The sequence below is a fragment of the Thunnus maccoyii genome, chromosome 8 (genome assembly GCF_910596095.1).
Source record: "Thunnus maccoyii chromosome 8, fThuMac1.1, whole genome shotgun sequence".
NCBI classification, from domain to species: domain Eukaryota; kingdom Metazoa; phylum Chordata; class Actinopteri; order Scombriformes; family Scombridae; genus Thunnus; species Thunnus maccoyii.
The window spans coordinates 5,761,818-5,786,252 of NC_056540.1; the positions used below are offsets into that span (position 1 = coordinate 5,761,818).

The 24,435-nt window shown below is 37.4% G+C and overlaps 1 non-coding gene across 1 annotated transcript; it reads left to right on the forward strand.

The window, feature by feature from the left end:
• The first annotated feature begins 18,933 nt into the window (after window positions 1-18,933).
• On the forward strand, window positions 18,934-19,015 carry trnal-aag. The gene has a single exon. It is a non-coding gene; the product is annotated as a tRNA-Leu (tRNA).
• The last annotated feature ends 5,420 nt before the right edge of the window (window positions 19,016-24,435 follow it).

A 24,435-nucleotide genomic window follows, 5' to 3' on the forward strand; every position in this document is an offset into this window, starting at 1 on the left:
TTGATAAATACGGGCCCAGAAGTGGTTGTAAAGTCTGATATTTACTGTCTCTTCATTTGGCCAAATGTAGCTGCCACTAAATCCTGGTAACAACCTGGTGCTAACTATCTGAAATTGTTTTTCTTTGGTTGATTTACTTTTATTTTTTTTTTTAGAAAGTTCTTGTTTATTTGCTTCCACTCCAAAGATGAATATGTACACAATTTATAGTTCGTTTTTTGACATTTTAAATGTTTCTAATTTACTTGTCAGTTGGATGGTAATTAACTTGAATAGAAACAGTGAGAGGTGCAAAAGAAAAAAAAGAAAGGGAAATAGAGTTAAACTGAAACACACACACACACACACACACACACACACACACACTCTCACACACGATGTGGCATTTTACATGCTCATATTCTCTGAAATGAGGATTTATAAGAGGGCAATATCCTCCTCTTTGCCCTGCGTTGTATTTCATCTCGCTTCACTGAGCTGGATTTATACATCCAGTACAAATCTGCAATAAAATAAATATCACAATCTGTCTAATGAAGGTGGAGAGAGAGTTGTAGCCTGTATCTATCTCTTCAGTGAGGGTGATTTACAACTCTAATACAGCTGTAATGCAGTAAAATCTAGTGTCTGTCTGTGGAAGGTGTCTGTTTGATGGTTTAACTGATGCCATTGCAGACTTTATCCCTGGAGAGAGACAGGCAGATAAAACCTCTAAAATAACCCAGGGCTTTTGAAGTGATGGTCTGGGACTTCTGGGGGGGCCTTGAGTGTGTTTGGAATAGTTTATTTTCACTGTTGTTTCATTCACTAAGAGTCAGTTTGAACAAAAGATATGTTGGGATGAAGCAGAACACTTAAAGTACCATTTTCTCCCCTTCTATACAATAGTGTAGTAACGTAACTTGTTTCATTAGAACTTCAGAAATTCCTCCCATCATGTTGATGGACTAGCACATACTTAAGATGCTATGTCCACCACTTCAGAATGGCATTTTTTTTTTCAAATCAAATAACACACTTTAAATCATTACTATTATTATTCTATTAAAAAGTCAAAGACTTGTCAGAGATATTCGTTTCAAAAATAAATTCCTCCCAAACTACAGAACAAAATGCCTCATTTGTCATCCCCACCCCAGTAATGATTATAGGCCACATTAGCTACTGTTTTTGAGCAAACTCACTGTACCTCCTGCTACTTAAATTGCTTCTGGAGTGACATCCTTGCATTTTAAAGTGAATCTCTGAGTTTTTCTCTGCGAGCAGAGCTGTTTGTCCTGCAACCACAAAAATTGTTTTTGCTAAACATCATAAAAACTCATCAAATGGGCTGTTGTAATGTCAGCTACAGATAGGTCCTGTTATCCTTTTTTGAGCCCCACTTTTAGCCGACATTTGTTCACATTTTGGCAAAATGGTGCTATTAAAAGTATCCCGAATTAGCTATTAGCAGTTCCTGTTTACAATGTAGTCATGGATGTACAGATGACTATCACTGGATTACTGTGATACTGAAGAAAACCTAAAATGTGATTATTCTAGGGCAAATTCTGAAGCCTTTTTTTCTATGAATTCTGAAGTGTAATTGTGATGGACTTTGCAGATGATGATATCCTTGGGAAGTGTAAGTCACACTGGAACATACAATATCTGTCTGTGTGTTCAGGTTTGGCTCAAATTCCCCTCATGCTGTGTCTTTGCCTCCGGTGGTGGAAGAAGTACTCAGATTGTTTACTTAAGTAAAAGTAGGAATACCATAACCAGAAAAAATACTCAATTACAAATGAAAGTCCTGCATTCAAAATCTTACTTAAGTAAAAGTACAGAAGTATTGGCAGCAAAATGTAAGTATCAAAAGTAAAAGTACACATCATGCAAAATGTCCCAATTTAGAGTGTTATATTTATCATACATGCATATGTATTTTTTGAATATCAATCAATGATTAACTGATGTGTACATGTAGGCAGCATTTCAATGTTGGCATGGTGGACCAACCATATGCATATATAACAAACTGATCATATGTTTTACCTATAAAATATTGATCTGAAAAGTAACTAGTAACTTTAGCTGTGAAATTAATGTTGTGGAGTAAAAAGTACAATATTTCCTCCTGAAATATAGTGTGTAGAAGGATAAAGTAGCATAAAATTGAAATACTCAAGTACAAGTACCTCAAATTTGAACTTAAGTACAGTACTTGAGTAAATGTAGTTACATTCCACCACTGTTTGCTTCACCTTCAACTTTCCAATAACCCCCTGGGGAGGCGTTTAGCATTCCCTCTTGGCTTTGTCCTGCTGAATGTCCATTTTTTATTATAGCCCATATTCTGTAATTGCTGTCTGGAATGATGAGTTAATTGCTACATTTAGCACAGTGAATATTTCATTCCCCACTTCCCCTTGTGTTAATCCTGTCTGAATGGGGCATCACTGAAAGTACCCTGTGGATATCAAGTCTTGGGACAGCTGCAATGTAACAGGCAAATAACGCTGCTCTATAGTGCCAAAACCTATAGCTCTCCCAGGAAATATGTGCAGCTGATAACCAGCAGTTATACTACCAACAAAACCTGAGGCGAGACAAAAATGACTGGTATCTGCAGCAGTGTAGACTGATAGCTAATGTTATTTCACAGATAAACATGCACTGTGATTGTGTGATTGTGGCAGATATGAAGTGAGCTGGTGAGCACTTGGTTTTCATAGCAACCAGCCCGCCAGGGTCCTCTAATACAGAATCTTGCCAACGCCACAGGTTGAGAATGTTTTCCAAAGATCTGACTGTGTTTGTTTGTTTGAATTGGTTAATTCTTTGAGAGTGAACATGAATGCTTTTTCTAATCGTCTTGAATTTTGTTGTTGGTAAAACTTGATGAACTGTATTATCAGTTCAACTCTGTCAGTGAAAACCAAATTATGTCTAAACTTAAAATCTGCAGCTAAATTGTTGTCTGTGCCTAAATATTGTAAACCACAACTCCCTTCAGTAGACCATACATCGGCAGAGAGAAATTTATGATTCCCAAACACAAAGTGAGATCTCAGAGTTAGAAGGTTCTATCTGAAAATCACCTAATCAAAAAAAAAAACAATTAAAAATGTGATAAAATTTTGATATTATATATTTAGAGTACATTAAGAGTAATTGTAACAAAATCTCCTCTCAACCCCCACGGCTGCTGTGGACCTCGGTTAAAACTTTGCCCTGGGCAACATGACACTGTTGATCAGTGCCTTCCAAAACTGTTAAAATGATCATTATAAAAATGATTCATATGACTGTTTTCTCCTCTGTCACTGCTTCGGATAAGGTTTGGTTAGGTTTAGGGTACTCAAACAGAAGTCTAAAAGGTCTACTTAAGACATTTCCTCCACATCAAAGGTCCAGCAAGGGTGCATTATCTGATGATATTTCAGCATAAAAACTCCAGAACTCTGTACAATAACAGCATTTCTGTATAAATGGGAGTAGTGAAACCTTAATTTTGTAACAAAGTCCTTAAACCTGGGCACAGCAGGTGTGATGGCCAGGCAGAGATACTGATGTAAGTGTTCATTAGTGAGTGTTGTGGTACGAGTTCTTCACTGTATTCATTGTTGAAAATGTCATTCTGCAATTATTCTGCTGGAGGCTTGATATGATGATTCCGGTCCCTGGTTGTGGTCCTTACCTTCGTGTTCTGGTAATAGTTGTGTTTAAAATGGGCATGTTTGGTGTAGAGGTGTAGAGTTGTTTTACATTACCACTCTTCATTATGGCCACTGTTTCATTGCAGGTCAAGCACAATGGTCTCGTACTTCCTTCAGGCAAAATGAATGTGTATTTCACAATCTGGTCATCCTTAAACGCATAGTTTTCACTGTTAACCTTTCCTTTTTTGTATTGTTTAGTTTTCAACAAGTCATTTTCAACTGGAGCTCCATCATCTGACAACAACCTTGGTAACTGCGGTGACTAGCAGGTGGCTTAATGATGACAGCTGAGATGATTTGATAGTGATGTGTCACTCAAAAGTGTTCCAGTCAGGTTGCAATGAAATTTTGTTCTCGGTTCGGATAAAATTCTTATTTGGTCTGGATCTGGATTAGAGTCTGCCTACTGAGTACGTATGGTTTAGGCAGAAAAGCTACAGGGTTATGGTTAGCAAAGGTTAAGTTTATGCACAACTACCACAAAAAGATCAAGGTTTGAATTAAGAAAACTACATGGTTAAAGGAAAACGCTGACTGTTGCTAGAGAATGGGATGCGAACACAGTTCTTCAAAGTTGAAGTCACATGCTTTGTTTACCTATTCACCCCAAGCTCCTCTGTAAGTGGGTTAACAACATCATATCAGGTCTTTGTCAGTTTAACACAAACAGGTTGTTTTAGGCATTAGAGCAAATACTGTTGTTCTTCTTGTGAGTCATTTTATCAGTAAAAACCAAACAGGGACCACCATAGCTGAAGACCCTCTTTTGACCCTCCTGTGCTTTTCCTTTTCAGACAGAAAACAATGACAGAGGTATGAATGATGCACATCCTTCAACCTGGCTTTATCATCCTCTTGTCTTATCCACAGTCAACCAGGCTGAGCACTGATTGGCTAATACTCGACTCTGGTGAATATGGAATTTAATATATTGTTATTGATGTTCCATGAAATTCAACCAACTACCTTGACTTGTCAACTAACTTGTCTAAAAACGAAACCAAAAGTAAGAGAAAATCAAAGTAGAAAGACCTGAAACTTTATTTGGTACAGTATGATGTCTGTGCAAGTACATTGTTTTGCAGACATGTCTGTAAAATGACAGTTTCAGACTGGAGGTGCACTAGTGACAAGAGCGTCCTATAAAACATAAATTCAGTGCATGTTCAGCAACCCTGGGTCATATACGCATATCCTCTATGAGAGGGATTTTATTGAAAGTGTCTGTCATACAGGCATCAGACCATATTTCCTGACATGAATCTCCTCCTGATTTAGCATCAAACCTGGAAGAAATGAGGGCATTTGCACTCCTTTCACAAGTGGCCCTCATGTTTTTATCAATGACTTGAAAGATGACATGTACAGATTGTCAATAGTGGAGAGGATATCTGATGAGATGCATCTTTTCAAGACAATTAGATTAAATTGTGTATTCTTCTCAGGAAAGGCTTCATTTTTTTGTCTGATGATGCCGTCACCACCGACGTGATTTGAACTTTTAAATGACTTCAACACACTGACAAGGCCACCCGCCATCTGAAGTGGGGTTATGAAGCATACTGACAACACAGATCTGAGAGGATTGTAGATGAATGAATCATCAATGGTTTCACATTCAATATCTCAAGGACCAGCTGACAAGTATAGCAAAACAAGCAATATGAATTGTGTACTGTTTTTTTCACATTTTTTAAACTACTGTAATGATGTCTTTCTTAATGTAACAGTGTTGTCTTATTTTGCAGGGAAATTTATCAATGGCCTCTTGTCTTTTGAGACATGGAAAAAGCTATAACAACTTGGAATGAAGCTTGTGGTATTTTTGTTGCTGAGATAATTTTAGGGCCATTTTCAATCCTGCATTGTTTAGTCCAGTTGAATTGGATTCTGGTTTATTTTCCCTGTAGTACAATTAGTTTGGGACCAGTGTGTAGGATTTAGTGGCATCTAACAGTGAGGTAGTAAATTGCAACCAAATGAATACACCTCCCCTCCCCCTCCCCTTCTAAATGTGTAGCAGAACCCACGGTGGCTGCAAAACTCACGAAAAACACAAAAAGCCCTCTCTAGAGCCAGTGTTTGGTTTGTCTATTCTGGGCTACTGTTGAAACATAGCAGTACGACATGGCGGCCTCCGTGGAAGGGGACCCACTCCCAATGTAGATATAAAGGGCTCACTCTAAATTAACAAAAAAAAATCTTATTTTCAGGTGATTATACACCAATTAAAACATACATATGCATATTATATTCCATTTCTGCCAAGTCTGTTCTACGAGATGCCAATAAATTTTACACACTGATCCTTTAAGCTTTGATATATCTCAACATCTACTTGATGGATTGGCACAACAGTTTGTACAGACATTCTCAGTTCCCAAATGATGTATTTTAATGACTGGCTTTTCCTCTAGTGCCATCATAAGGTTGACTTTTTAGCTCTTTTTTAAAATAAAAATATCTTCAGTACTAATGGATGAATTGCCATGAAATATACAACAGATATTCAAGGTTCTTTGAGGATACATTCTAATGACTTTGGTGACTTTTTCTCTAGCAGCACCATCACGTCAAAGTTTTTACTTAAGCTTTGATATATCTTAACATCTACTTCATGAATTGCCATAAAAATTGGTACAGACATTCTTGGTTCCCAAATGATGCATTTTAATGACTTTGGTAATCCTCTGACTTTTCCTGAATTGTTATTACTTTGATCTCTTGACTTTTCAGCTTGCACGATCATCTGCTCAAAATGTCCGATACTTTGATTTATGAACAAATACTTGCAAAACTCTTTCCCATCATCTTCAACTGTACTTTATGTTTAGTGCTAATGTTTGCATGCTAACATGCTAAACCAACATGGTGACAAATGTATACCTGCTAAACGTCAATATGCTAGCTTTACCACTGTGTGCATGTTAGCATGCCGATGTGAGCATTTAGCTCAAGTACAGCCTCACAGAGCCACTAGCATGACTGTAGACTCTTAGTCTTGTCGTCATTGTCACTTGCCTTACTTTTATGTTAAGCATAGCTCATATACAGCCACGATAGACAGAGAGATATCCTTGATGGTGCTTAAGCAAGAATACAAATAAAACCAGAAAGCTACAGACACTGAGCTGATCATTGGCAAATTCTAAGACATCACTGCTGTATTAGCCCCAGAGAAAGAGATGAGTATACTTAACACACCTGCTACACTGGCAAATATTCATATCCTGTTGTAGTATGAATATATGATACCTAACTCATTTACATGCAGAACACTTACCTTATTCCTCTCTGCTACCTTCAACCCATCCCTCGCTCACTGCCTTTTTACTTCACTTCCATCATTCAGTTAACCCCTGTCCATCCATTTTGTTATCTCCTTAGCTCACTCCCTCTGTCTTTTTTTTCTATCCTTTCATTCATTTTCACCCATCAGAGCTAATCATTTATCTCCATTTGGGTTGACAGAAAGTTCAACCCCCCCAAAACATAATCTCCACTCTGTTCATCCCTCTCTCTCTCCCTCTTAGTCAGTACCTTGACATTTTTCACCTCTCTTTCCATCACTGCTATCACTCTGTCTGTCCCCATTTACTCCTCTTCCTCTGTCTCTCTCATTGTTTCCACACCTAGTCTCTCTCTTAAGCTGTGTTCACATAAGGCCAAAAGAAAAAAAAACTGAACTGAACTTTTGCCACAGCAAAGTAGTCCAATATCAACCAGCTACACACTGCATTCAGTCAAATACAAGAACCCACTTTCCAGACTGCATACCTGGTACTGTGTACTTACAACATTGCACAAACATAACTGTTAATCTTTAAGGCAAATTTGTTATGCCATGATAACTTCCCTCAGTTGTAAAATGCTGCCTCAAACTGCCATGGAATGCCTCTGAACATTGCTCTAAGTTCCAGCTCCTAAATTGTGTTGAGACAGAGGGAGATACAGGGGAACGCTTAGTAAATCAACTAATGAATAGAGGAATGGAATGAATAGAGATAAAGCACTATAGTAACCATGATCTCACTAATAGAAGTGTTGCTGATAGTGTGGCAGAATGGAGTGCATAATCAGGATTGTACAGTTTTCCAGAATAATACTGTTTCACATCAGAGAAAATGAATAATTTCTTCTTTGGCTGAAGTGATATTTAAAGGTGCAGTGTGTAACTGCAACCAACTGAATACCCACCCCCCACACCCCCCTTCCAAGCATGTAGGAGAACCTACGGTGGCTGTGAAAAATGTGAAAGGCCCTCTCCAGAGCCAGTGTTTGGTTTGTCAATTCTGGGCTACTGTAGAAACATGGTGGTGCAACATGGCGGGCTCCATGGAAGAGGAAGCACTCTTTATGTAGATATAAAGGGCTCTTTCTAAGGTAACAAAAACACAATGATTCATATTTTCAGGTGATTATACACTAATTAAAACACATTTATGACCATTTTTGTTGATAACTTTTGAGACTGTTTATTATACTGGTCAGCAGTGTTGGGCGTCACTTACCCGTTACATATTACCCCTTAAAAAAGTAATCCCATTACTTTACTAATTAATCAATAGCAAAGTTAAATAGCTACGTTACTTGCTATTTTTGTTACTAGCTAAGCTAGCACATAGAGGACCAGTCTGTCCACTAAACACACAGAGACCGAACTGATATCAACCCTTCATCAAACTACCAGCAAGACAGCAAAGAGCCCTCAAACTGTCGAAGTAGTGGAGCGTTACCGGGATCAGTAACTATAATGTAAGTACTGAATTTCAAATTGTTATCCCTTACAATACTTGTTACTGACAGTGTGAAGTGATCAGTGTAAAATAAGGATGCAAACACTAAAATATGATATTTTAAATTATGATTATTATTGTTCCAGTATAACTCAACAGCCATGAGTGACAGCACTGCCCACAAAGCTGTGGATCAGCACTCAAATCAGTCAATAAGACTGATAATCTGTTTTCAGTGTAGTTATATGATGTGCATGTCTGTTATGTAAATTATGTTACAACTGATACAGAACATTCTTACACTGATGAGTACATGTGGTCTTACCATGAGCCATATCTGTTCAATCTACTGTAAATAATGAATTACCTTCTATATGGCTTACAACAGATTTTGCATGCCTGCTGCTTTAAGTTCTTTGAAAACTCAAACTGCAGCTTTATGGGTTCCACATTTGTTTCGCTATGAAAATATCAAGCACAAATATGTATCATATAAAATTTTCAGAGCAGGTTGGCCTATGACTTTCTGTGATATGTGTTTTATCAAAGACTAATGTTTGCAAGTTCATTACCAGGTTTGTGTTTTTTTCCTCTTGGTGTTTTTTCTTTATTTCATTTTTATGATAAAACACAACATATGCTGGTCAGGTTCAGCTGTGTTGTTATACCCTTGGGTTCTCCCGCAGTATGACTTTGCTGTGACTGTCTCTGTGTCAATTTAGTCCATTCGTCATGAGCTACAATTTCAAATCATTGCCTGCACACATCTGTTACAGATGCTTGGCTTTCTACACATATAGATATATTCATTTTTTGTCACAACATTTCATAAGTGCACAGATGAGTTGTCATGAAATGAATTCTTTAAAGCTTCAGGGTACAGGTATGTTTATATATGTGTGTGTGTGTGTCCATTTATATTCATGGTTTATGGGTATGTCATTTCCAACTAACATGCACCATGTGCTCCTGCCAAATCAATGAATGTTACACATTCAGACTTTTAGTTGGGAATATACTGCTGGTCATTAATATACAAAACAAACACTGTTTTAGAGATATCATATTGATAGATGAATTAAACATACTCTATGTGTTTCTAAGTAATGCATAATAAATATTGCAAGATGCACGCAGTGTCCATATTTGTTTGAGGCTATCGTTCAGAATGGATGATGGTTATTGAACAGGATCATTTACAGTCAAACTCACATAAACATTCTGAAATGCTTCAGGCTAAAAGTACCTATGTTAGTGAAACTGGCTATGTGCAAGAGAACGAATAACTGTGTGTGTGTGTGTGTGTTTGTGTGCGTGTGTGTGTGGACCTGACTTGTCTCTTGGGTGTGAGCATCCAGGCAGGTTATTGGATGTGATGGTGGTATATTAGTTCCTAATCCTCAGGGGAATTTAATACATCTGGTGGTGAGTTCACATCCCTTGAATCCACAGAGAACTGCCGTCTGAACTGGCTACAAGATTAAATGAAATTTAGGAAATACTGCAATGCAAAGGAAAATCATGCAAGAGTTTGATGCACACAAGTGGCCACTGAAAGTAAGTTTTCATCATGTTCAGTGTTGGGAGTATTTTTTTCTTTAGAAAAATAAGCAATTTCTCCCATTTGTGTAAGATTACTCTTTCTTTCTATACCTGTTTCATAACAGTTTTCTAGTATCCAGTATCATTATTTTAAACTGAGGTATAATAAAGCAGATCACTGGCTTTTGTGGAGAACATTAATTCAACAAAATCCTTAAGATGAGCTGATTTTTATTATATTATATTTGTTTCATTTGATTAAAGAAAAATATCATTGAAGGAGGTGATTTGTATAGCATCAAAGCTATGTTTTAAATAAGCGTAGCAATTTCCCCAGTGCATCCCAGACTTCATTATCCAAACCTCAGTCATAACCTGACAACTGTGTGGATATAATAAGGACATATAATACAGTAAATGTGTTATTTGGCAGCAGAAGAATGATCCATTTTAAAGCAAAGTGAGAATCCCTTTTCAAAAATTATCCCTGTCTCATTGCAGATAAAAACTAGGCTGAATGCCCTTTTTTTTTGCAGGGAGATGACATGTACTTTATAGTTTTAAGCCTGTGTTCATGCCCATTGTATTCTGAATATTTAAACTGATTAACTCCGGTGCATTCCTTTGCTTTGATTGGGTGTCATGTTATATATTTGTGTTTGTGTGTGTTTGTTAAAGTCAAAACATCATTGAAGTGATGGTATTTCACAGCATACATTTGCAATGTATATTTGCACTGATATTCATAAGATAAACTGTCATCATTTTAAAAGCTTTTGAAAGCAAAATTTAAAAAAAATCAGGGCTATATGTAGTATTATATAAACTTGTGAATACAGGTGTATGTACTGTATTATATTTTGCTCATAAAACCTCTGAATTGAATATTCAAAATGTACATTTGGGGAAAGTTAAACAGTAAATAGGTCACTCGTGGGAGATATCTTACATATTACGACAGTTAGTTGAAGCAAGATGAAAATGAAGTGACACAACAGATTGTCAGCCTTTATCTGGAGATTTTCAGTAGCCTTTATATCTCATATAAATAACACTTTTTTGACACATTGCCCACTCTTACTTTAAGTAGTGATTGTCATTTCCTTTGATTAAAGACAAACCGATTGACAAAGCTTTTCATAAAATGACTGACAATGTATGACAGTTAAACAGCTGCATGCAATCACAACCAATGAATAAGTATTCCTGTCCGGCTTGAGGACGTTCCATCAGTAACTTTGACATGTATTATGAGTTTACATTAGATCTAATTCTCCTTGTGTCTTTGTGTTTCCACTTTTTGTTTTTTAGCTTCACTAGCAGCACTAGTGGCTTTTGTTGATCACGCTGTCCCTCCATCGCTTTAACACTTAGCAAGATCTAGAAGGAAATGTCTGAACAACTATTGGATGGATTAGACCGCCATGAAATTGAAGTTAATACAGACATTCATGGTCCAATTCTTCATTGGGTACCATTAAACCATTGCAAGGGAGGGCAAAACCATGGTAGAAAATTTGATGGAGATGTATCAGTTTTACATATTAAGTTGAGGAATGTCACAGTTAGTCTCGTCATAGCTACACACAGATCTGATGTTTTCTCTTCCACGGTGAAGTGGAAGTGGTCTGATGTTAAGGTTGAAGACACATGCTTCAAGAATGCCATGATTTCATGAAGTCTGTCTCCACTGCACTTTGTCGCATTTTCCTTTCATAGATACACCAACTTTACACACGATACACCAAGCATACATTTTTTTATGCAATATTACACCTTTTTTCAGAATTTTCTGTTTCCACCCAGGAAAGTAAAAGTGAATATTCAAAATGTGGACTAAAACAGGTGAATGGAACTACACTCATAGACTGTTCATTGAATTAAAAGTTGTATTTAGATGGATATTTCAACCTATACTATATAAATTAACTGTATAGCAAATACATGAGGTGTTTTGTACTTTACTAAAGCTACATAGGAAACAAAACACAGCAAGCTGCTACAAAATTGAAGTGTAACAAAAATATTAATATACTTGGATTCAAATAATAAATGATTAATAACTATTAATAACTGCAACATTATTATTATCATCTATGGTGACAATTATTTATTTCAGTTTCAAATTTGGTCCATTCTTGTTTAACTACATGTGTATTCATTAATACTCACAAGTCAAGTAAGTAACATCCTCTGACACGGCAGCGTGGGGTCACCAAGGGTGGGCAGGCTCATGCCACGTCTCTGGCCCCGCCGCTGCATTTCACTCATACTTTCTTTGATTTCTGCGCTCTGATGGTTCTTGTATTTTCTTTTGATGAAGTGTGAGTTTCTGTTGTTGTTGCTCCTCTGTGAGTCTCCAGCATGGTGGTAATTATCAGCAGGGAGCTCGTTTACAGTATTCCAGGTTACCCGTACTAAAGGTTACTTACAAAACAAACAGGGAAAGTGTGTGTATCAAATCATACATAAAACAATCCATATAATGACATCACACATCACCTAATTAAATTCCATTCATTTTTGTAATTTATTGTACATGAATGCACCTCACGCTGCACCCTGCTAATTACAATAATTATCCATAATGTTTAATGTAACAGTCTTTATGAATGTTATTGTGTTAATGTATGTAAATGTGCTAGTTTATATGGATGTATGTAAATGTGGCAGCCACAACGCATCATCTAGCACCACTGTTTCAAACTCTTTAGTCTAACTGCTTCAAATATGTGTGAATTAAATAGTTCATTTCAATCATTTCAATCATTTCAATCATTTCAAATTGCAAGAGATTATGGTTACTATGGTGGGGCCAGGTGTTCTCAGAGAACCAGGACAGACACTCAAAAATAATAATGTTAACAATTTTCTAAAGATGAAGACTGACTGTGAAGCCATCAGAATAATGAAGACAAAGAAAGTTGGAAGGTCCAAACAAAATCCATCACATTTGCAGCACTCATCACAAGGCATTGAAGTAAGGGTAATATTTTTTAAAACTTCAACTTTTTAAAGGGCGAGTATGTATGTTTTAGGATCAGAAAGCTATTTTCCCAAGCCCTTCTAAAAACTTTTTCCCATTGTTCTGTATGACGACGTTGCTACATATAAACAGATATAAACCACAGAGCCACAGAGACTGACGGAGCACTCACTGCTGCTGCTGCTCTGCTAACAGACAGACACACACACACATACACACACACACACACACACACACACACACACACACAAACGGAGCACTCACATTGTAACCCTGCTAATAATCCCCCTCTTTACTAAATGTAACAGTAATCTGATTATGTCCTTTTTCTGTAGCTGTAACAGAATACAGTTACCTTTTTTTTATATCCTAATTACATAACACCTTTACATGTATCCCATTACTCCTCAAGCCTGGATACATGTACTTTCACCACACAAGGACATAAGCTGTGTGTGACGACCCACTCTGAACAGACTACTAGTCCTCTACCTGTAGGAGCCTAGAGGGAAGAGTGGGGTCGTCAGGAAGATTCAGCTCACCTGGCCTGCCCAGCTTCTATCTGTCTATCTCTGGTCTCCACCATGTTGGTTTTTGGTTGTGTTTAATTTCATTTATCTTTTAGTTATGCACAATAAATCCATTTTAGTTACAACTCATGTGTGGTCTCCCCTCCTTTGTCCAGCCTTGAGCTGGGTTGTGACAAAGCTCACATGTATATTATACAACCTATGAAAATGTATATTACATACATACACTAGACTAGTTCTTCAGTATGACTCTTAATGAGTCACTATACTAGCTCAGTAAGACTTTCGGAGAATGAACCAACATCCATGCCTAAGCTATTGTGATGTATACAATGCTTTTGAATGTATTTTCTTTCATTTATATATGAAATTTTAAATAGTTCTTTTTTTGGTTTCCTACCTCTTTTGACTGCCGTTTGTGTTGCTGCAACATGTAAATATCTCCTCTGGGGATCATTAAGTCTTATCTTGTTGAATTTTATCACATGATGTCTTATTTCTTTTCAGATGATATCTTTTGGTCACAGAGCAGAATAATCATGCTGGATATCCTTTCTGCTTGACCAAGCCAGTGACTCCTAGAAACTTATTCCATGAACTGGCTGACCTGTATTCCATTTAACATTAGGCAGTGCCATAATTGCATGTAATTAGTGTTGTAGATTTTTCTTTTGAAATGAGTAAATCATTTCATTTTCATTAATATTTCTCTGTAAATATTCTCTAAAAAAATATTTGCATTTGCCACTGATCCTACATTGTATTATTAAAGGGATTTTCAATAGTAAAACCTATTTTTGTCTGTTGTAAACACTTCACATGCTTTCCTGGAGTGCAGCAGGCGTTCAAAATGTGGGACTTGAACCACGACATCATCTGTCAATGTAAAAGACACCAGGATATATCCACAGGTGACTGAGCAGTTAATCCATCCTAATTCCTGCCAGCCACTCCAAGGCACACACACACACACCCACACACACACATACACACACATACACACGTGCATGCAGAATTGATTCAAAGAATGCACACCAGCATCCTCAAGGCATGAAGTTGTCATATACCGTAAATAAATCCATGCAAGTAAAACACAGTTGCAGTGTATCATGTTGGTGGTTGTCATGGTTAATGCTTTGTATTACAGTGGATCTTAACCACGTTGACATTGTGTAGGTTTTTAAAACATGTGTGCTTAAGGCTACACACACACACACACACGCACACACACACACACCCAGAGGCTCAAGTGCTCTGCAAACTGATACTACTCACATGGTCTCTCTCTCTCTATTCCCTCAAACATTCTCATCTACTATGTGTGTGTGTGTGTGTGTGTCACTCTCTCGCTCTATGATCTTTGTAGCATGTTTATTGATGCCACAGACCCCGGCTTGGCAAGCAGAGATCACATAGCACATGTGACACATAAACACACTCCCACACACACCTCCACTCGCAGTCCTGTGTAACCAGAGCTCAGTCAACTTTGCTTCAGAGAAGAGAATCATACAAAGCCATTGTGTGGTGTGGCATTATACTGTTGTCACGCTCGAGTTGGTACAATGACAGTTTGGGAAATTGGCTTGGATCCTATTTTGACTGTTATGGTGCAAACCTTATTGAAGTTATTATTACCTGTGCACTCATATCACAAAGAAAGGTTTGACTGATGTGAACTCTATGAAGGGTGAGATTTTTGTGTTAAAGCTACTCATATTTTGGCCACCATGAGATGCTGAAGGACAACACATACCTCCGGCATCTGACAGCTGCAACCTGTTGTAGTATGCTTGTTATGTAAGCCCACTCACTGGCGGCGACAAGCCACATTATTGTAGGTTGGATGCACCCCGATGTGTTTTAACATACACCACTGTCCTATTTCTAGAAACTGGCAATTGTACCTTAACTGTCTGGTGTTTGTTACAGGTGTCAAATGACACAATGTGGTGTAGTCAGAGGGTGTTTCCCTTAAAGGAATAGTTAAATATGTTGGGGTTGCTTACTGTACTTACTCACTTTCTTCCCAAGAGCCAGATGAGAAGGTCGATATCATGTCTTCACATTAAGTACAGATCTGGAGTAAGCATGTGTTTAGCCTAGATTAGCATAACAAGTGGAAGCTAGGGGAAACAGCTAGCCTGGTTGTCTCCAAACATGATACAACATGTCGGACTAGCTATTCACCTCTGCCTTCAGTCTTTATGCTAAGCTATAGGTTAATCATATCCTGACTCCAGCTTAGTACTTATTGATTAAATGTGAGATATCTCATTCTCAGAAAGAATGTGAAAAGATATGTGAGAAAAATATCTGAAAGTTTCCCTTTAAAACTCTCCACTGAAATTAGTAAAAGAAATTAGTATCAGGAATTATCCTGCTACCAATTATGTTAGTATAATTAGAACTGGGAGGTTCAAATCCTTTGTTGATTCTGTACTTACTGAGTCCTCTGTAGGAAACCTTTGGGTTTTTAGGGCTTTTTGTGTTGTGTCTTAATTAAGTATTGTGCCCCTCCTAGGGCACTGGATGGCAGGGGACAATAATAGTTTGTGCTGGTAATTAAATAGACATGTGCAATTTCCTATGATTATTATTAGTTATTATTAGTTAAGTGGTCGACTATGACACATGGATGTCATTGTGATTCCTAATTGCTTCATGTAAGAGCAGTCAAACATGCAATGCACATTCATTAAGAGCTAGTCTTCACATGTAAAGCTGAACCTGACCTCACACACACAGACACACACACACACACACACACATATAGGCACACACACGACTCATAAATAATTCAAAATAATTCAAGCAAGTCTTCCCTTGTTAATCTTTAATTCTGTAATTTAAACTTTACTCATAGTCTATAGTGTGAGACGGGGCTTTGGTTCAGACTGGCACATGGACAAAGCAGGAGGAGTAAGGGAGGAAGAGAGGAATGGTCTAAAGATAGAAAGAAGGAGAAAGAAATAATTTAGAAAGAAACAGTCACACAAGTTGACAAAAAGCAGATAGATTTCTGCCTCTGGTTCATTTCCACATCTAAATCAGGACAATGGTACTGGATAAGTCTTGATAATTGCAAAGAGTCTTGCAAAGAGAGAAGTTCTAAGGATATTATAAGACCATTATTGATAGGTCTTTTAACACAGACAGGAAAGACCTCAGTATACTTCAAACTAACTTTGACATAAAAGTGTTGTCTGGCCACATCTAAAGGTAAAAGTAAAGTTCATACCTGTTCAGACTGCCCATAGTGGAAGGTGCCATTACCTCCTCCTGGCAACATCTACTGCCCTCCTGATCTCTAACAAATTGGTGTCTTTTGTGTGTTAGTCTAGACGTAATAAGGATAAGGCTCACATTTTCTGACAGTTTCTCTTCAAAGGCATCCATGGTGTTGCACTCAGTTGCACACACAAGTGATGACAGAAGTTGTGTGAAGAGTGAGAACAGCGAACCTGATTGAAAGAAGTTCAAACCCTGCCTAATCGCTGTGTAAAGTGGGAAAGATTGTTGGATTGTCTGGTTTTGGAAAGTTGCGAAACTTGTCAGATGTGGAAAGAGGGTTTCAGACGCTGTTATGTAATCCAGTAAGCACTTAGTTTAAAGCATACTGATGCCTTAACACTAGATACCAAGTCCCCCTCCACTCAAAAATGTGTTTTGTTTCTTGTTCTTTCAGTTGGATGTTTGAGCTTCACTGTGCAGAATGATGTATGTGTCGAGTTTGTTTTCACTTTCTTCTGCTGAAGGTGGAAAGTTGCTCTGTGCTCACAATAAAACTGAGTTTAAGACGTACGAGCATGATGTGTGACAGCACAGCAATTTGGAGTCATTCGTGGTCCATTTTGTAACTTACACAAGTGTGATGTGAAAATGTGAAGCTTCCAGTGCACAAACACTGAGAATAGACTTTACAGTGAAGTAGGAGATGACCTTTGAAATGCAAAAATGTATTTGTAGATTCTGAATTTTCAAATAAGTGTCTTCAAATTTCCAACCAGGTAACTGAACTTTTTATGGAAAAACCATGTCAGACACAAATTATTATTCAAAGCAGTCTTTTTTATATGACTTTTAAAAAAGCAAGGAAGGGATCTTCAAGGTTTTCTGAGTTTGTCATTGGTTTGTTAAAATTAATAATGTTTGTACATTCAGTGGAAAATTGTGAATAGTTGACAAAGCACACAAAATGCAGCTATTTTATTCACTAACTAAACTCTTCAAATTCTCAACTATATTTGTTAATATGCCTAAATATATAAATAAATATATATGCAGGGAGTTGGGGTGCTGACCATGAACATCACATCACATGTGGCCAGCGACCTTTGTTACATGTCATTGCCCATCTCTCTTCATCCTCATCAGCAATGCACCCCCAAAAACTATTAAGAAAAAATAAATAAAACAGCCAGAAATTATGCATTACAATCTGTGCTAGTTAAAACTGAAGAGAAAGTAGCAAAACTCTACAAACACTATATACTTTCTAACTTTATACTCACACTTTTAGTTTACCTTGACTGATTTGACCAGGGATTTAAAACTTTTTTGGCCTTTTGACCCTAAATTCCCTTCTTGGACCACATTAGACAAGACTATATTATTCTGGGAGCATTTATCGTACTCCTGTCTTTCATAATTGATTTTCTTAGGGTTTTCTGTGGCCCTGTTTCTGTGTGTGTGTGTGTGTGTGTGTGCATGTCAGTAAGTTTTGGTGCATGTTTTAATGTGTGTGAAGCTTCATTTGAAATGCCAGAGGTCAACAGAGCCACTCAAGCTCATTTTCTAATTAATAAGTTATGCAGATAAGTCAACAACCAAATTGACATTGTAGTTTGTAGTGAAAACCATCAAATTGAGACAATTTGCATAAAGGCGTGGCTGTTTAAAGATGCATAAGAATTAAAAATGTAACACACTAATAAGCACAGAGACACACGTCCTTGCATAAAGTACCACAAGGACGTTGCTAATAAGATATATGATCATATCTGCTGACGGTCCACAGACTCAAAACTGGAATGCTACAACTAAGAAATGATATAATTCCATGTAAATAATCTGAGATGTGTTGAGTGAGGTTTAAATTATCTGGATTTCAACAAGTTTTCAGCCCCCAAGCATACTTTTTTACAGTAAATACATACCAATTTACAATTTAGTAACTCTCGCTGGAAATAGCAAAAAAAGCCATTATTTTGAATATCTATATTGTAATTTATGAAAACATGTAGTGAGTTTCTGTTTCTCAATAGCAAGGTTTATTTGTATGGCATTTACAAATGAAAATGTTTCGATAATAGTGTATTTTAATTAATTTTTTTAATGTAAAATTCCAAATTGTGTGGAACCTGTCCTGACAGACTGGAGAATGTTGCGCTTGCTGAAGCGGTTCGATATCCTTGCAGCAGGATGAGCAATTATCTGGTAGTGTGGCCGAGCGGTCTAAGGCGCTGGATTAAGGCTCCAGTCTCTCAGGAGGCGTGGGTTCAAATCCCACCACTGCCATTTAGCCTCAAACTTTCTTTCACTCCAAAGTGTAAGAAAAGGGTAAAAATCATGATAAAGATGGTATGAACATTATCCTATGTATTCTGAAACTGTGCCCCCTCAAAAAATTTACTACACAATGCCACTCTGAAATGAGATGGTATAGTGGAAATGACATGGTAAATAGTCAAAGCAGTACTTAAACCCAGCTACTGAGGACACTTGATAAAACTACTGTTTTTAAAGCAGTAACCTATGTGTTGAAAATTTCTGACTTTAGTTCCCTCCAGTAGAAGGGTCACAAAAAAGGTTCCTGTATTAATTTATTTCTTTCTTTTTTCAAGTTTTTCAGATATAACATCCTTGAACATACTGTGCTTATCCTGTGTTGCACTACATCAATGGCAAATCCTTTTTTTCTGGTCTTCCAGCAGAAAAAAAGATGTTTGATGGAAATCTCCCCATGTCCTGAATTTAAACTGTAAAGTTAACTTTGTTTACAATTGTCCACAGCACAAACTATATAACAGTTATTATAAACTATATAATTAATACAAGCAGACTTAGTAAAACTTTATTTATAAATTTGATGCTCTGATGATGCACAGCGCATATGCAATGATTCTTACTCTCTTAATGACTTCATACATCCATACAATCCATACATAGCTACCCCTTTCACTGTGTGTGTATGTGAGTATGAAGAAACATGCAGTTATGTTATTTAAGTAAAAAAAGGAATATAGTGATTCTATGCAATGACATCGCTTCAGAATCAGAGGAAATATTTGTATATGTATAGAATATTTATGCAGCACTTTTGCTTTACAGTACTAAAAGTGTTAGTACAGTCATAATATTTAGTTACAGCACTTATAAAGTTACAATATTACTTCTGTTATTACTACTTCTCCTGGCTCTACAACATGTTGCTGGTAATAATTACACTACTGTTATTATTGCTGTTACACATTACTGAAACTACAGCTGCATTGGCTTACTGTTATATATTACTTGGATCCTCATTTACTTTACTGACACTTTCTGGCTACGTCATTCATTGGCTCTTGGACATTGTCGAAGGTCCTGTGGAATTACACTGTAGGTGGTGCTGTAGTCAAGGGACAAACTTGCATTTCATTCATCCCATTGGCATCTGTGTGTTTCTCTCAAAACTCACAATGTGCTTCCTTTCCCTTCAACATTCCATCACTTGATACATTGTTTTCTTTCCTTTTCTCTGCTTGCAGCACACTGTATTTTCTATTACTATTGCAGCCACAAGGAAATACAATGAATGGTGTAATATGATGCTGCTTTGTTTTGATTATGACAGTGATGTATGGTAGTAGCAATGTAAGTGTTGAATAGTTTCACCACCAAAAAAACAATAAATGATGCAACCATTAAATTAGCTGTAATATGATTTACATATTTAATGTCCTGATATATGCATTTGCATTTTAACATGCCAGTTTCAGCAGTCACATTCAAGGACACATACACACACCTACAAACAGTCCGTGTGTGTGTGTGTCTCTCTCTCTCTCTCTCACACACACACACACACAGACTAATCAGTAATCCCCTCCTCTCCCAGAGCGGTCACTCTGCTTACCGCTGTCCATCTCCTGGACACAGAGATTACAGCAGGTCCAATTGTCCTCTCTGCTTAATGTCCTTGGACCAGGCTACTTACTGGTTGTACCTTGAATGAGCCTTATGTGGACAAACTGAGATTCGGCTGCCGAGAGATTTATATAACCACAACTCTAATTACACTGACTGTATTCTGTTATTGATTCTATTACATCATTTTTTTGGGAGCCAGAATAATCTACCTTGAAAAAGGAATACAGTGAATGTTATGGTTATGAGTTTACATAAATTTTGTAACTTGGAATTCTACTGTTGATTAAAGGTTACATGGTCAGAGAACATATATCAATAATAACAAAACACCTCACTTTCAAGGGTCAGAAAGCTATGAATTCATTCAGGACTACATGTTAAGATAAGCACTTCTAAAACTACAATTCTGTGAGAATTTCTAAGAGAGTTACTATGATACTCAAATAAATCTGAAGGAATGCAAAAGCTTAATGAGCTGCTTTCAAAAGTTTGGCACTAATGATTTCCAAGATAAAAGCCAGTCAAAGAATTGAAGAGAAAGGTGTCATTCTTATAACGAGTTAACTGGCAATGCCAGAATGCCTGTTTATCTCAACAGTATAACTGGAAACCACCTGAATGCAGGTAACTGGTAGGTACAATGCAATGCAAGGTGGATTATGGGATGCTAATGGTTGATAACACACATCTGTTGTTCAGGCAAAAGACAGCTATGTTCCTTTTCTGGGGCTGCATCCTTTCAAAGATACAGCGTATGAACATGTAGCCTGAAGCAAGTGGACCAATATTCAGTGGCCAGATATATACACATATTTGGTGGAGAAACCTAGCGTGTACACCAGCGAGAAATTAGCAAACAAGTCACTAGATGCTTACAACTACGTTATCTGTGGTTATGTACAGAACATCAAAGACCATGATACCGACTCAGGGTTTTGAGTCTTGAAATCAGAAATCCTCCCTAGCCAAAGACAAAGACACAAGACCACTATGAATGAGGTTTGGGTTATAATTAACAAATCAGAAAACTACCTCATAACAGTAATTTCACTTATTGCTTTCCTCATCATATCAAAAATCATATGTACCTTGCCCCTCTAACTTAGTCATAACCAGGGCATGAAACTACCTTTTTCATGAACTACACACAGTGGCAAGTGGGTTCAGAATTTCGGCAGCCAATATTATTTATTTGCAGTCAAAACCTGATTGAGCTTAGGCTGGATACATGCTAAAATGCCTAGTAGAATTTATCCTTAGTCACAGCCAAAATTTGGCTGAGAGTAAGTGTTAATTTCAAGTCCTGGTCATAACTTTATAATAAAACTAAAATTAAGCAGTATGTTTTATTATGTCTTTTTTAAATTTCAGGGTTGGGTCATGCTGCAGCTGAGAAAACAGTGTCACACCCAGAGGTATGTAATAGTTGACAAAGTCTAGAAAAGTTTCCTTTTACCATAGTGCATTTAATTCATTTTCAAGATTTCTCCTCAGTCTTTTAACACCATAATGTAGAAAGAAGGAGTTTCTTGGCAAAGCAGAGATGAAAATCATAAAGGCGAATAAACACAGTTGAAGTAATGTCAATATCATTTGATGTTTTGTTAGTCTGACCATGTCTGTGCATTTTCCTTCAGATTACTGATTCTGAAAATTTGATTGCCTGTTATCTATTGTGCTCCTGCACAATAGATAACAGACAAGCTCTTCTTAATGAGTTTAGTAAGAACTGAGTCAAGCTTTTTAAAATGTGAATATTATGCAGCACAATTATTGTGTCTTTTTGTTGCACTGTCATCAGAGTTGACAGATGATGATATTTGGGAACTGCAGGTTGTGGCCCCAGGTGCCGCAGTGCTGACAAGTCTGGAGAATAGAAACGGAAACTGCATCATCTGACACTGATAAACAGGAACAACCAGACTTACCTGAGCCCTTGACTGCTTTATTTAACACAACATCCAGGTAACTCTCGCCACAGGAAATGCAGGTGAAAAGTGAAGAAACATTTCACAGACTAAAAACTAAGCTACAACCTAATCAATATGAGAAGCAAGCTGGAATTTGTACCACGGCAACAGTCAAGGTCAAAGGACTGGCACACCTATAGGGTTGGTCGGATCACAAGTACCAAATTTCACCATGACAAGATCAGCAAAACATACCTAATGGATATAATGCAGTACAACAAAACACATTTAAATGTCCCATTTGTACTCTGAAGGGAAAACATGGAGGAAACGACAAGACAATCTTATACTGCATTTATGGCCTGAAGCCATCAAGATTTCGGGGTCAGCTCCGGTGGCTTAGTGGTGTGGCCTTTTGAGTCACACCTTGGATCATTGCCAGATGGAATAGCAAGATGTTCCTGCCGTGGCAAAGGTCTGCTAGAGATAAAGTGTCCCTACAAGTAGCGTGACAGCCTTCAGGGAAGCACAGACGACTAGTACTTTTGTCTGGACAAGTCAGTCATATTGAAGCAATCACAACTATTCTGCTATCAAATTCAACTCCACATGTTTGTGCGTGATGTTAGTTGCTATGACTTTGTGTTGTGGATGAGGGAGAAGTTCATTGTGCAATGTATCCCAAGAAATGACGAGTTTCTGCAGAAGGCTTTGCCAAAAGCACAAGACTTCTTTATCTCGAGTGTGTTCACTGAACTACTGACAAGAAGATGACCCTGCCTTGGAGACACAGAGAGCCTGAAAATACTGTGAAAGGCCAGATTTTGGCAAAATGATCAACTGTGTCAAATGCAACAACCACTTTCACTACAGCTGTGTACAGATCAAAAGGAAGCCAGCAACATGGTTATGTAGGGACTGTCACAGTTGAAGCCTGAATACCTTCATTGACAATGTTGGAAACCTAATGAATTCATTAGTAACCTTTTCCTTACATTTTATGTTGCGTTTCTTGTTAATGACTGCGGTCTCTATTTTTTGTTTGATGAGTCACATTTCTCCAGTTGTACGTATCTAATGTTGGAATGAAAGTCTTTGTTAATAATGTCACTACATACTATTGTAGTTTGAGATAATCTGGGGGAAAACAAGGACCATTATACACATCAGGGGCAGCTAATGTTAGGAGGTTTATTATCACCCATGAAGTCCTAAGTACATGTTGCAATGTACAATGTTTTATATCATAATTCATACATGGATACAATTAAATATTCCTTGCTAAGCCGGAAAATACATAACCTCATCTGAATCATTTAGGGGGGAAAATCCAGAAATAATGGTACATGTTTTGACAATTCACAATGAAATGCTGTTTGTGAAATGACTCAATAAATAATTTATAGAATTTACTTATTTGGGAACTCTTTGGAACACTCTTTCAGAGGTTTGTGAGGGCACCACACATGGTTACATCATTATCTAGCATGTTAACCTGTGACACTGGAATAACTGTTGGCAAAGTCTTAATGTTCTTCCACCGACCAACAACTCGTTCCAAATGGATCCTGACACAAGAAAGTTGTCTAGATGACTCCACTTCCTGTGCAGAGAGATGCTTTTTTTCCTTTTGTGAAATGAGGGATATGAAGGGTGGCACCGTAAGATGCAAGCTAGGGCAAAACTCCACTCTCGTTGCCGAGATGTGCGTGCATATTTCTGATGAAGTCAGCTATAAAAGGATCTATTCCTCCGTGCCATCGCGCTCCACTGTCGTCCAAAAACTATTAAAAACATGTCACTGAGCCACACTGCTGAACTGCGTCACATGTTCCTTCATTACCATGAACACACACACTGTAGTTTATTTTGACTCCATCCCACACACACCATCCT